The sequence below is a fragment of the Spinacia oleracea genome, chromosome 1, assembly GCF_020520425.1.
Source record: "Spinacia oleracea cultivar Varoflay chromosome 1, BTI_SOV_V1, whole genome shotgun sequence".
Taxonomy (NCBI): Eukaryota; Viridiplantae; Streptophyta; class Magnoliopsida; order Caryophyllales; family Amaranthaceae; genus Spinacia; species Spinacia oleracea.
Genome location: NC_079487.1, coordinates 107,223,669 through 107,235,013, shown reverse-complemented (window position 1 = coordinate 107,235,013; position 11,345 = coordinate 107,223,669). Strand labels below are relative to the sequence as shown.

Here is an 11,345-nt window from a genome sequence, read left to right as displayed (position 1 = left end):
AAACGAATAAATATTAAACGAATAAATATACTTAAGGGATAAGATTTTTTTTTTTTTTTTTTTTTTTTTTTTTTTTTTTTTTTTTTTTTTTTTTTTTTCCGAATATATTTAATTTAATTTCGAAAATAACGAAAAACGTACTTAATTCCCATAAACGAAAAGTTTCGAATAAATAAGTTAATTCTGAACTTAAATAAGAAATATTATATACTTTCAAACAAGATAAAAGGAAATCGGCCCCCCAAAAAAAAGTACCAATTTTTGAACAATATAGTGCGTAGAAGCTCGATTTTTAAGAAATTTATTTTAAATAACTAGATAGTTAGGCGCCTAAAAAAAAATATTAAAGTAAAACCTTAGCTTCTAGATACCACTTTGTAACACCCCGACAATTCTCTCTTTTCTAAAATAATCTTTTAATATAAAACGTAGAGAATTATCAAGGCATTATCGCCCGTGTGAAAACGTACGGCTTATTCAGAATTTTGCAGCGGAAAACATAAAACTAACTTTTAGGTTCATAAATAATCGATTACATACTAAGTCCAAAACCAATTAACGGAAATAAAGAAATACGAATAGTACGACAACTTTCAAATATAAGTTAACAACCCAAATCACTTAATAAAACAAATATAACTACAAGCTCTCTAATCCCGATCCCAATGATGCATCATCTTCAAACCTGTAGATGGACAATGCTTATTGATCCTTAGAGACTGCTCACCAAAGATTGGGTCATCACAGGATCAATAAGGCATAGCCATGATCAACATGCACAAGCAAAAGCACGTAATCAGCAAAGCTGAGTACCACATACTAAATCAATAATAATCCTAACATGATTCTATTAAACGAACAATCATAACATGATGCTGAAGAAATATAAGTAAAGGCAAACGACACATATTAATTTGAATACCACACTTGACTAGGCTAAGCTAGACTGGACTAGACTTTGATAACAATAATATTATTTTAATTGAAATAGGCAATGGACCGAGTTTTCTAGCTAGGCGAGGTACGGGCGCGACTCCGTAACCTCAGTGACCTGCGATATCGAGGAACGTTTGACTGAAAATAGGACGCGGTGATCAATCCGGTCCGAATGAAAGGCCATGGGCTACCACCATGAACCCCAACTCCTGTTTGTCCGTCACTTTAGACGTGCACAGTCTAAAGCTATTGCTACTCAGTTTCACTTTACATGATTTACAAATTGACACCCTGTTATGACTCAACAATCACATAAAGCATGCAACTCACATTTATTTATAACTGTTTTTATCTTGGAATTGAGTAAGTGATCACAAAGGCATCAAACAAGACTCATTCCAATTAACTCCAATCTTTTCTTTAATACTGATCAACCCCTGAATATGGGTATAAGGTTTCAACTTACTAAATAAGGTCCTCCGCCCTCATAAAGTAGTGAAAAGCTAAAAAGGGAACAACAATTAACTAATCTGAATTATATACTAAATAATCTAGTGTTCCCAATCGAACATGTTTGTATCAATCTTCCATACTAACATGTTATAATCCTTAATATGTTCATCCAACAGTATCAAACATGCAATTTCAACCTGACTAAGTTCATCAACAACATTAACATAACCAAGTTCATCAACAATTCAACATGGTTTCAACAATTAGCACACATTCCAAGCACCCAGGTATGTACGTACCTTGTGTAAACAAACTGCAAGACCACTTTAATAATTCAAAAGTCGCCTACGGAGAATTCTCCACCTAACAACAACCAATATAGACTCATATCAATTCATATTGAATTTTCAGCAACATTAGGGAGCTTCAAACCCTTCCTAAACATAATTAGAACATTTCCCAATATCGAAACTTGAATATTTGATTTCCTAGCATCATATTTATTATGTTAATTATTGAAATTCGTTGAAAACTCTTCAAAGCATCATACTTTGAATTTCCAGCAATATAACTACTTTCAAACTACTCCAAAACATAATTAACATGTTTGAAATCATAATAACAATAACTTTAATAATTCCTAAACATCCTACCATGATTTAAATCATTAAAAACCTTAAAATTCATACTTTAAATAATTAAAAATCAATATTTCAATGCATTTATATAATCTGAAATTAATAATTTAATTATGCAAACATATAATTCTTGAAATTCATAATCAAATATAATTTAAATTCAAGAAACATAATTAAATCATTAAAACGTAATTCAATTCATTAATTAGTTTAGGGTTTAAGAATTAACCAAAAAGAGAGACAAAAGGGTGGTTGGCCGGTGGTCTGAGACGGCGGCAGCAGAACAGTCGGCGGCTGACAGGCAAGGCAAGATGGTGGCGCAGCGGTGGTGGCTGCGACTGACTCGTGTTTGCGGGATATGAAGAACGAAAAGGAGTTCCGTCGAGCAAGAGGGAGGACAAGGGAGGACGTCGGTTGGTGTGGGCAAGGAACGCGGCGGCGCAGCGATGCAGGCTGGGCGGCGACGTGGCGGTGGTGCTGTTGGTGGCTGTCGCACGTAAAAAAAGAAAAAGCAAGTAAGGAGAGCAAAACGCACGAGAGAGAGGAAGAAAGAAATACGAGGGGAGAGAAGAGGTTACCGGACGAAGGAGGAAGTCGGGCGTCGGAGGAGAACAACGGCGGCGTCTGCTGCTTGACCGGCGGCGGTGGTGGTTGCCTAAGAGGGAAGAAAAGAGAATTAACGTGAAAGAGAATGAGGGTTTCACGTGAGTGTGAAGTTGAGTGAGGAGAGAGAATTAGTTGTGGGTAAAATTTGGGTTTAGGGGGTTTATTTACTTTGTGGGCTATAATAATTGGGCTAAGATTAAGATTCTTTTCCAATTTGAGAGTATTTAAATTCAAACCCGATTAGAAATACTTTTCCAAAACCGAAGTGTTTCTATGTTTCAATTCGTTTTCGAATTATGATTCTAAAGTGTTTGATTTCAATAAATCATTAAAATATTTATAATTCATTTAAATAAAATAAATATACATTAAATATATATTTATTACTAAAATCGACCAATTTCATTTAAATATAAAAACTATACGTTAACATATGTTAATAAACTTTATAAATTTACGGGGGATTACAGGTACACAAATAATTGTGAGTACATGTTAGTTTTGGTGAAACTCAACGATATAAGTAAGGAGTCCTTTTATATCGTGGCAAAATCGATAGGTTTACCTAATAAGTTCTTAGACGTACCTATCAACCAAGAGTAGTTTTTAGACTATTAGCAAAAGGCTTTTGCTTACCTAAAATGTTTTAGAATTGAGTCAAAATACATAATGTGCTTAATTCTTCAATGGTTTTAGGATCTTGGAATCATTTTATTCACACCTGCCGGAACACATAATTTGAATAAAATGCTTAATGAACATTGAATTATGCATTTATGCTAGAATTTAAGTTTATTAAGAGAAACTGTGAATGATTATTTATTTGTTTATTCTTTTCAATTGTAGTTTTAATTATGGCAAACAACAATTCATTCAACATTCGATCAATTCTCGAAAAGGAGAAGTTGAGCGGGAAAAACTTCCTTGACTGGCAAAGGAACTTGCAAATAGTTCTTATGCAGGAAGAAAAGGAGTATGTCCTGGAAGAGGCGATGCCCGAAGCCGCAGGCGACGGGGTCACTCAGGCAGCCCTCAATCGTTGGATTGATGCCAACAAGGATGTGAAATTTCTAATGCTCGCCACCATGAGTGCAGATCTACAGAAAACGTTCATCAACTCAGATGCTTTCACAATCATCAGTGAGTTGAAGAACATGTTCCAAGATCTGGCTCGAGTCGAAAGATTCGAGACTCATAGGCAAATTCTTGAGACCAAGTGTAACAGCTCGCTCTTTCGAGCTGTTAATAAACAACACTTAATCCTTAAATGATTACAATTAACTCTTAACACACAGCAGAATAATTAGCCTTAATCTTAAACTCGATCCTGGACATGTGGGTTATAGGTCCACAAAATAACCTTAAAATAACTCGAATGAATAACCTTGAATAAATATCACTCTTTAACTCACAACAATTCATAAACTAATCTCACAAATAAATACAACCTTAATATATAACACATAATTTAAATCCCTTCAATACAATCAAGCTCCATTTGAATTCCACTTGAGCTTCCACACAACCTGCTTACAAAGAAAAGACATAGAAAAAAAAAAAACATCTAAAATGAGTGGAAAACTCGTAACCTTTACTTCAGCCCGTAAAAACGTTTTTATTTCAAACCATTTGTTCAAAGAGTTTTCAAAACATAACTTAGCAATTGTTCGGAAATAGACTTTTGCTGTATTTGAAAACGTATAGCTGGCATTGATCATTCCATTCACAAATCAGTGGCAAGAACAGGTTTTGGACACAAACATAACTTATTATAGAACACAAATTATCACACAAATTCGACCATTCCGGTCTTAGCTTTAATTTCAGTATCTTTCCTCCACCTGTAACTTGCCCACTTATCCATATCCGTTCATAATCCAATGCCAGCAAAAACAACTAAGAATCATATGTTTAGTTTACAATATCATTTCAAAATCTATTTCAACACACATATTATATCTGAACAATTCCACAAACAATTTCACAATATCAATCAAATTAATCAATCATCCAATATAAATGCAATTCATGATATTCATGGCCATGGATATATGATCATATTAAATAAATAATAAATTTTAAACACACAAGGGTACAAAGTAATTTTGCTGAACATAAAAGTTACCTCAATACAATAAGCATTTTCCTTAATAATCTCCAAGAACGATACACTTTAATCTCCGATGATGAACCATAATATTGACCACCAATTTTAACTTGAACTCCATGAATTAATCACCAACAATTTGCCTCACAATCAATAATACTAAAATCAATAACTTGACTCACAATAACCGAAACAAGAAACTCATCGTTAAATACTACTTTAGTTGCTTACTAAAACTGAAATTCAAACTTTTTAAACACAACTAAAAAAATAAAGTTTAGGCCAATAATGATACGTTTCAAATGAGAAGCTAACAACGCAATTAAGAAGCGGTGGAAGTGAGAAAAATCAAGGAAGAAAGAGCAATAGCAACAACACGTTGGCAGCAACAACTGTGAGTTTCGGAAGACCATATCTCCTAGCTCAAGGTTCCAATTTTAGTAATTCTTGAGCCTAAATTCATTAGAATGAAGAGATATACAGTTCTTATTCAGATAACAGAAGCTCAAAATGATCATAAGATTGTCGAAATAATAGAAAGATAATCTGGTGCTGGCATCACAACAACAGCAGCAACAGTTAGCTTCGTAAGGGATTATCTCTTGGAATAATGCTCCAAATTGAGTGATTCTTGAACCTAAACTGGTTAACTTTTCAAGGGCTACAACTATCATGAAGGAAGAATTATCTAAAAATGAGCGTATGATGGATGAATTTGATCAAACAGAACCGACCTTTGAGAAGTGTCAGCAAGAGGAGGAAGAAGATGAGATGGGTCTTTTGGGTCTTCTAATTGGGTTGATAGATTAAGAACTTGCCTTACTAATGTGGATAAAGGAGGAATTGACAACAAATCAAAGAGGTGGGATGCCTCTTCAAATGACACATAGGGAAGAATGAGAATTTTTATTATATTTTTTTTAAAAAAATGAGTTTCTTATTAAGGGCAATATAGTAATTTCAGCGATACCAAAATCTGATTTTCTTCTTCTTATTAACAATACATAATAACATATAATAGTCAATCATAAACCTATAATTTCACAAATATAGTTTTAGAAAGGTAATTAAGCTAATAAAATATCACTATTGTCTAATTCGAAGTGGCTTAAAAACGAGGCTATTACACCAAGCTTAAGAAAGGCGAGCCCGTAAGTCCACATGTTCTCAAAATGATTGGACTCATTGAGAATATGAGTCGGCTGGATCAGCAGTTCTCTCAGGAAATGGTTGTAGACACCATCCTCCATTCTCTTCATAGCGGGTAAGATCAGTTCAAACTGAACTACAGTATGAATAGTCTGGACAAAACGCTCACTGAGCTTCACGGTATGCCGAAGACCGCTGAAAAGATGCTCAAAAGTGATAAGCAAGATGTGCTTATGGTGCGTGGGGGCAAGTTCAAGAAATCTGGAAAGAAGAGGAATGCTAAGAAAGGTGGCAACAAGGCCAGCCAAACTAAGCAACCAACTGGCGCCAAATCTGAAAAGAGGAAGGTCAGTCAACCCACTTCTGAATCCGAATGCTTCTACTGCAAGAAGAAGGGGCATTGGAAGAGAGATTGCTTGAAGCTAAAGGAAGATCAGAAGAACGGAACAGTCGTTCCATCTTCAGGTATTTTCGTTATAGACTGTATACTTGCTAATTCAACTTCTTGGGTATTAGATACTGGTTGTGGCTCACACTTATGTTCCAATTCACAGGGACTAAGAAGAAGTAGAAAGTTAAGCAAGGGTGAAGTCGACCTACGAGTGGGAAATGGAGCACGGATTGCTGCATTAGATGTAGGAACTTATTATTTGTCGTTACCCTCTGGGCTAGTTTTGGAACTGGAAGAGTGTTTCCATGTTCCAAGTCTTACTAAAAACATCATTTCAGTTTCTTGCTTAGATGCTAAGGGATTTTCCTTTTTAATAAAAGACAATAGTTGTTCGTTTTATTTTAAAGAGATGTTTTATGGATCTGCTAGATTAGTCAATGGACTATATTTATTAGATCACGACAAACAAGTTTATAACATAAATACCAAAAGGGCCAAAAAGGATGATTCAGATCTCACCTATCTGTGGCATTGTCGATTAGGCCATATTAACTTGAAACGCATGGAAAGACTTCAAAAGGAAGGAATTCTAGAACCATTTGACTTAGAGGATTATGGTAAATGCGAATCATGTTTACTTGGCAAAATGACAAAGCAATCTTTCTCTAAAGTTGGAGAAAGAGCAACTGAACTATTGGGTTAATCCATACAGATGTATGTGGACCAATGAGTACAAATGCTAGGGGTGGTTTCAGCTACTTTATCACTTTCACTGATGACTTCAGTAGATATGGTTATGTCTACCTAATGAAGCATAAGTCTGAATCCTTTGACAAATTCAAGGAATTTCAGAGTGAAGTAGAGAATCAATTAGGCAAGAAGATTAAAGCACTGCAGTCTGATAGAGGCGGTGAATATCTGAGCTATGAATTTGATGTCCATCTGAAAGAATGTGGAATTCTGTCAAAATTGACTCCTCTTGGAACACCACAATGGAACGGTGTGTCGGAACGGAGGAATAGAACCTTGCTAGACATGGTTAGGTCAATGATAAGTCAGGTCGAATTTCCATTAGAATTTTGGGGACATGCACTAAATACAGCTGCACTCACTATAAATAGAGCTCCGTCTAAAGCTGTCGATACGACTCCATATGAGTTATGGTTTGGAAAGCCTCCAAAAGTGTCTTTTCTTAAGATTTGGGGATGTGAAGTATACGTCAAACGATTAATTTCAGACAAACTTCATCCGAAATCTGACAAATGTATCCTTGTGGGCTATCCAAAGGAAACAAAGGGGTATTACTTCTACAATACATCTGAGAACAAGGTGTTTGTTGCTTGAGATGGTGTCTTTTTGGAGAAGGATCACATTTCCAAAATGACAAGTGGGAGAAAAGTAGACCTCGAAGAAATTCGAGTCGAACAACAAACTCTAGAGAATGCTCAAGATGACATTCAAAATGAAACTCAGAGATCTTTAGAAGTATCGGGTGAGAATCATGGTCAATCTAGAGATGTAACCCCGCGTAGATCGCAGAGATATAGATCTCAACCGGAAAGGTACTTAGGTATTTTGACGAACGAGAGCTGTGACGTTCTATTACTTGAAAGTGATGAACCTGCGACTTACAAACAAGCTATGACGAGCCCTAGCTCCAAGAAATGGCAAGAAGCCATGCAATATGAATTAGACTCCATGTCAGAAAACCAAGTATGGGATTTGGTCGATTTGCCAGATGGCTACCAAGACATTGGAAGCAAATGGGTTTTCAAACTGAAAAAGGACAAGGACGGGAAACTTGAAGTTTTCAAAGCTAGATTGGTTGCAAAAGGTTACAGGCAAGTCCACGGTGTGGATTACGATAAAACCTTTTCACCAGTTGCAATGCTAAAGTCTATTCGGATAATGTTAGCAATCGCTGCATATTACGATTACGAAATATGGCAGATGGATGTCAAAACCGCTTTCTTAAACGGCATTTTAACAGAAACTGTGTTTATGACACAGCCTGGAGGTTTTGAGGATCCAAAGAATGCTAAAAAAAGGTATGCAAGCTAAAGAAATCAATCTACGTATTGAAGGAGGCATCAAGGAGCTGGAATATACGTTTTGATGAAGCGGTCAGTGACTTTGGTTTCATCAAGAACGCAGACGAATCTTGTGTATACAAGAAGGTCAGTGGGAGCAAAATTTCTTTCCTAGTATTATATGTCGACGACATATTACTTATCGGAAATGACATTCCTATGTTGAACTCTGTCAAGATTTGGCTTGGGAAATGTTTTTCGATGAAGGATATAGGAGAAGCACAGTACATATTGGGCATAAAGATTTACAGAGATAGATCTAAAAGGATGATTCGACTTAGTCAAAGCACTTATATCAATAAGGTGCTTGATAGGTTCAAGATGGCAGACTCCAAGCGAGGCTACCTACCCATGTTTCATGGAATGACTCTAAGCAAGACTCAGTGCCCAAAAACACTTGATGAGCGTAGACGAATGAATGGGATTCCATATGCATCATTGATTGGTTCAATCATGTATGCTATGATATGTACACGCCCGGATGTTGCGTACGCACTCAGTGCTACGAGCAGATACCAGTCAGACACAGGAGAGGCACATTGGACTGCTACCAAGAATATTCTGAAGTACCTGAAAAGGCACAAAGATGACTTCCTGGTCTATGGTGGAGATGATGAATTAATTTTTAAAGGCTATACGGACGCAAGTTTCCAAACCGACAAAGATGATTTCAGATCACAGTCTGGGTTTGTCATCTGGCTCAACGGAGGTGCAGTAAGCTGGAAAAGTGCTCAGCAAAGAACCATTGCGGATTCTATAACTGAAGCGGAGTACATTGCTGTACATGAAGCAGCAAAGGAAGCTATATGGCTTAGGAAGTTCATAGGTGAACTTGGTGTAGTCCCCTCCATTAAAGGACCAATAGCCCTGTATTGTGATAATAACGGAGCTATTGCACAGGCAAAGGAGCCTAGACACCACCAAAGAGTCAAGCATGTACTTCGTAGATTTCACCTTCTACGAGAGTTCGTTGAAAGAAAAGAAGTCGAGATAAGCAAGATTGGAACTGATGACAACATATCAGATCCATTGACTAAACCTCTGCCGCAGGCGAAGCACAACTCGCACACTGCAGCTATGGAAATCAAGCATATTGGAGAATGGCTTTGATGTACTTGTTTAATGTTTTAAAGTTTTAGAGTTTAATTCTTTGTAAAACATTATTGGTTAATCATTCACAATAAATGAATAGAATTCATTTTTCATTTAATTTGTGGTTTATTAAATGATGAGTCCCTTCAATTTGACGATATATTCAAGATAGACTGTCAGGACCAGTCTTGTGACTAAGAAATGTCTATCAAGTGAACTTGAATGTCAAAAGTTGAAAATGGTCCCTGGTTGGAGTTTTCTATAAAATTGGACGCATAGAAGACGTTAGACGACTAGAATGCAAGATGACTAGTAGTTCTGTTTCTTGAACTATGTGGACATGGCAATGTCATAATCATTTGCATAGATACTTACTTTGGGAAGACTACTATCGAACAGACCTATGAAACTTTACTATAAGAGATGAAAATCTGTCATAAGTAAATTTCATTAAAATTATTAGACACTAAATCCTCAATACCTGAGTGATTTGAGATTACTTGTTTGAGAACTGGTTGCTTTGACGTTGACCAACCGTCGCACCGTAAAAGGAGGCTATAAAGGCAACGCTCAGGTAATCACCTATCAAACGAAGTCTAATCTCAAGATCGCAAGATTGGGATTGTCCTCCCATAAATCGGGATGAGATGCTTAAAAGTTGTACAAGGCCACTCGGAGAGCTAGAAACTGTAAAATGCATGGCCGTGCTCGGATGAATCATAGGTTATGATTATCTGTTTATTTGATCAGTTGAACTCTGAAACCGAGAAGCACCTCTGGACATAATAAGGATGACAACTCTTACCTTATGTTCAAGAGCAAGCATCAAGCGACAAAGGAATTAGGTAATGTACACTTGTCCCTAAGGACAAGTGGGAGACTGAAGGAAATAATTCCCTTGGTCCAAGTATGCATATAATATTAAGTCTAATAAATGCGGTTCAGTATTAACTAAACAAGTTAATAATTCAGTGAGATCAAGTGAGCTGAATGCCTAGCTAGAGGCCGCTTCAGTTCAAGTGGAATTAATGACATTAATCCACAGCTTACTCTTGACTGAACCTGTAGGGTCACACAAATAGTACGTAAACGGATCAAGTATTTAATGGCATTAAATACTCTATCTATAGATATTCGGAATCGACGGATCTTGGTTTCAGTAGAAGCTAAGATCGTCACAAGCAAGAAAAGAATACTCTGGAAACGATGATATTACCGGAAACGGAAATATGGATCGTATCGGAAATATAAATATTATCCAAGTCGTAGATGTTGCCGGAAACGGAAACATGGTACGTATCGGAAAATATTAATGGAAACGGAAATATTGCCGGAAACGGAAACATTGTCAGAATCGGAAATATTATCGGAATCGGAAAATAATTCCGGAAACGGAAATATTAAACATTTGTTCGAAACGGAAATTAATTCCGGAATCGGAAATATTAAATATTGTTCGTATCGGAAATGAATTCCGGAATCGGGAATTTAATCGGAAGCGTATCGTACGAATTAGCATCGGACGAGGCTCGCTAGACGAAGGCCCAGCACGAAGCCAGGCCGTCGCTCAGCAAGCCACACGCATCACCAACACACGCCAAGCCTCGACCAGGCCCAGCGCATGCCAGGCCCAGCCAAGGCCTTGGGCGCGCGCGCGGACAAAGGCAGCGGGCATGGGCCGAGGCGTTGTGCGCTCAGCGTGGGCCGCAAGGCCTGCGCGGGTGTACGGTGCTCGTGCGATGCTCGTGTGCGAATCCTTAAGCTATCGGGATTCGATAAAAGATTAAAATCCTAAACCTATTAGATAAATTTTATTTAATAGAGTCCTAGCAGGATTCTAATTTAAATTAAATTCGTATTCTAATAGGATTCCAGTTCCTTTT

General features: G+C 36.9%; 1 long non-coding RNA gene across 1 annotated transcript; it reads right to left on the bottom strand.

The window, feature by feature from the left end:
- Positions 1 to 108: 108 nt before the first annotated feature.
- Positions 109 to 3,073, bottom strand: LOC130466104 (uncharacterized). The gene is made up of 4 exons (XR_008926126.1): positions 2,606 to 3,073; positions 2,257 to 2,514; positions 1,689 to 1,752; positions 109 to 719 (listed from the first exon to the last, which is right to left on the bottom strand). It is a non-coding gene; the product is annotated as an uncharacterized lncRNA (long non-coding RNA).
- Between the last annotated feature and the right edge of the window lie 8,272 nt (positions 3,074 to 11,345).